Raw genomic sequence first — 4408 nt, forward strand, 5'->3', positions numbered from 1 at the left:
AGCTCAACATTCAGAAAACGAAGATCATGGCATCCAGTCCCATCACTTCATGGGAAATAGATGGGGAAACAGTGGAAACAGTGTCAGACTTTATTTTTTGGGGCTCCAAAATCACTACAGATGGTGACTGCAGCCATGAAATTAAAAGACGCTTACTCCTTGGAAGGAAAGTTATGTCCAACCTAGATAGCGTATTGAAAAGCAGAGACATTACTTTGCCAACAAAGGTCCATCTAGTCAAGGCTATGGTTTTTCCTGTGGTCATGTATGGATGTGAGAGTTGGACTGTGAAGAAGGCTGAATGAGGAAGAACTGATGCTTTTGAACTGTGGTGTTGGAGAAGACTCTTGAGAGTCCCTTGGACTGCAAGGAGATCCAACCAGTCCATTTTAAAAGAGATCAGCCCTGGGATTTCTTTGGAAGGAATGATGCTAAAGCTGAAACTCCAATACTTTGGCCACCTCATGCAAAGAGTTGACTCATTAGAAAAGACTCTGATGCTGGGAGGGATTGGGGGCAGGAGGAGAAGGGGACGACAGAAGATGAGATGGCTGGATGGCATCACTGACTCAATGGACGTGAGTCTGAGTGAACTCCGGGAGTTGGTGATGGACAGGGAGGCCTGGGGTGCTGCGATTCATGGGGTCGCGAAGAGTCGGACACGACTGAACGACTGAACTGAACTAAAGGTCTCTTCCAGCCCTCATCTTCTGTGAATTTATGCTTTTCCTAGATTTAGTAAGAGGCACTGGAAGTCATCCAAGCTTTTCCCCTTATAGGAAGGGTCCCTCCCCGGAAGGAATTCTGGGTGTCACGTGGACACCTCCAACAACCTGGAGAAGCAGGAGGTGAAGGGAAGGGCCAGCAGGTGGCAGGAGAGAATAGCACAAGTCCCAGCTTCCATCCATCAGTTGTGATTCCGGGGATCGCTCTGAGCCCCTCTTGTGTTCTTGCAGCTGGATGGGAGGTTGAAACCGGACCTCAGGAATCTCTCCAGCACCAAGAATCTGGAAGCACATCTGGAAAAGTGATGTTTCTGTTGGTGGTGATAGGGTCTCAAAGCCTTTGGCCATTGAAATCTGAGAAATGCAAGGTACCAATACCATTTATTGATTTTATATTTTATATATTTTTAAATTTAAATTTATTTATTTTAATTGGAGGCTAATTACTTTACAATATTGTATTGGTTTTGCCATACATCAACATGAATCCGCCACGGGTGTACATGTGTTCCCAATCCTGAACCACCCCCCTCCCACCTCCCTCCCCATACCATCCCTCTGGGTCATCCCAGTGCACCAGCCCCAAGCATCCTGTATCCTGCATCGAACTTGGACTGGTGATATGTTTCTTATATGATATTATACATGTTACAATGCCATTTAATGGTTTTAAAAGAAAGTGTCTGTCAACCAGGACCTACTGTATAGCACAGGGTACTCTGTATTATGTGGCAGCCTGGATGGGAGGGGACTTTGGGGGAGAATGGATACATGCATATGTATGACTGAATCCCTGTGCTGTCCACCTGAAACTATCACAACATTGTTAATCGGCTATACCCCAAAACAAAATAAAAAGTTTTAAAAGTCATGGAATAAAAAAAATAAAAAGGAAGTGGTTGTCAAAACATAAGGCTTATATTTGAAAACAAATGTCTTATTTTAGAATCAGCCTCTTGCTTACCTTCCCAGGCATAATGCACAAGTCTCACAGAATCATGAAACTGCATAGAGTCAGAGCCTGTGGCAGTTGCAAGGGACCTGAAAGGTCATTTAAACCAATCACACTCTTCTATGTCCTTTCCAACTACCTGTTAACAGAACTCTCCCAGGCTCTGCATGAATGCATCCAGAGATGGGAAGCTCATGGCCTGTCAAAGCCATCTGGCTATTAGAAAGTTACTTGATGGAGCCTCACAGTGGCTTCTACATCATTTTGTCTTCTGGAGCCTACCTGGGCAAGTTGAATTCCTCTTCCATATAACAGCTTGAAAGGTTTGAAGACAGCAGTCAACTACCCCCGTGAATCCTCCTAAACTCATATTAGCAGGAAAAGCAGGCATCTGAGGACAGACAATGACTCTTCACATCTCCTGGGTCAAATTCCCTTCCTCCCAGGGAAAGAGCAGTTCCTCGACTGTGCATGGTCATTGGCCAGGACCCCAGTCAGTGGCTCTTGATTACCTGAGTCTTTGACTTTCATTATCAACTAAGTCCCCTAACTCTTCCATACATCACATTGATTAGACTATTAGAACTTTGGGGTAGTTTTTTAGACCAGAGGACTGTAGATTTATTCCTTTCAAAAATTTTTTTACTGTAAAATGTAACAAACACTCAAAAGAATGCATTCATTTGCAAAGATAATATAAATACTGTGTTTCATCACCAAGGGCTTCCCAGCTGGCACTAGTGGTAAAGAACCCATTTGCCAATGCAAGAGACATAACAGACACAGGTTTGATCCCTGGGTCGGGAAGATGCCCTGGAGGAGGGCGTGGCAACCCATTCCAGTATTCTAGCTTGGAGAATCCCATGAACAGAGGAGACTGGTGGGCTACAGTCCATTGGGTCGCAAAGAGTCAGACAGGACTCAATCAACACCCCATCTCCCAAGGTAAGAAATTACAAAGTATCCCCTACAGACCCTTTGTTCCTTTCCCTGATCACGTCCCCTCTTCCCTTCCAACTTTCCTGGCTTCTCTGATGATTATTCCATTGCTTTTCTTCATGGTTTTTATCTCCTACATGTATTCCCCAAAACAATACACTGGTAAGTTCCACCTATTTTGAACTATATATAGAGGAATCTTATAGTGATTTTTTTTCTATGACTTGCTTCTTTCACTCAATATTAACGTGTTTACTTTTCCCTATTAAAGATATCTTGTTACAGTCCAGTTAATTCTGGCTTTAATTATTCCCTCGAACATAATTCCCTTTATAGATATTATCTACGTATTTGTAAGTATTCCTTCTATATTATCATCCGAAAAATCTGGGGCAGTATTGAATGGGTACGTCTCAGGGTAGTACCTTCAGCAAACTTCTAGAAACATACTTTCTGACTGAGATGAATCCATTATTTAATACTCTTTGAGTATACTCACCCAGTAATGAATTCTCCTAGTTTTACTGTAATTCAGACTTTATTTTTCTACTTGCTCAGATGATTATCAAAAAACGCCTTGCTACTATATATAAAATAAACAGTAAGGACCTACTATAAAGCACAGGAAGCTATATTCTGGGAAAGAATATATATATATATATATATGCTGAATGACTTTGCTGTACACCTGAGACTAACACAACATTGTAAATCAACTATATCTTAGATCTTAGTTTAAAAAAAAACAAAACCTTACTTGAAATCCAGATAGACTATATTTATGGCATTTTCCTGATCTACCAGTTCAGCAACCTCATCAAAATGTGTATTGGTTCCAAGTAATTGCTCTACTGCTTTCTAAATGGCATAAAATAGTCTTGATTTTTATATTTTTGTATGAGATTGAGAAATCTCATATGCAGGTCATGAAGCAACAGTTAGAATTGGACATGAAACAACAGACTGGTTCCAAATAAGGAAAGGAGTATGTCAAGGCTGTATATTGTCACCATGCTTATTTAACTTCTATGCAGAGTACGTCATGTGAAACACTGGGCTGGAGGAAGCACAAGCTGGAATCAAGACTGCTGGGAGAAATATCAATAACCTCAGATATGCAGATGACACCACCCTTATGGCAGAAAGTGAAGAGGAACTAAAGAGCCTCTTGATGAAAGTGAAAGAGGAGAGTGAAAAAGTTGGCTTAAAACTCAATATTCACAAAATTAAGATCATGGCATCCGGTCCCATCACTTCATGGCAAATAGATGGGGAAACAGTGGAAACAGTGACAGACTTTTTTTGGGGTGGGGGGCTCTAAAGTCATTACAGCCATAAATTAAAAGACTTGGAAGAAAAGTTATGACCAACCTAGGCAGCATATTTAAAAGCAGAGACATTACTTTGCCAACAAAGGTCTGTCTAGTCAAGGCTATGGTTTTTCCAGTAGTCATGTATGGATGTGAGAGTTGGACTATAAAGAAAGCTGAACACTGAAGAATTGATGCTTTTGAACTGTGGTGTTGGAGAAGACTCTTGAGAGTCCCTTGGACTGCAAGGAGATCCAATTAGTCCACCCTAAAGGAAATCAGTCCTGAATATTCTTTGGAAGGACTGATGCTGAAGCTGAAACTCCAATACTTTGGCCACCTCATGCGAAGAACTGACTCATTTGAAAAGACCCTGATGCTGGGAAAGATTGAAGGCGGGGGGAGAAGGGGACGGCAGAGGATGAGATGGTTGGATGGCATCACCAACTCAATGAACATGAGTTTGAGTAAACTCTGGGAGT

This window comes from Bison bison, unplaced genomic scaffold (genome assembly GCF_000754665.1).
Source record: "Bison bison bison isolate TAMUID 2011002044 unplaced genomic scaffold, Bison_UMD1.0 scf7180017864123, whole genome shotgun sequence".
NCBI lineage: Eukaryota > Metazoa > Chordata > Mammalia > Artiodactyla > Bovidae > Bison > Bison bison.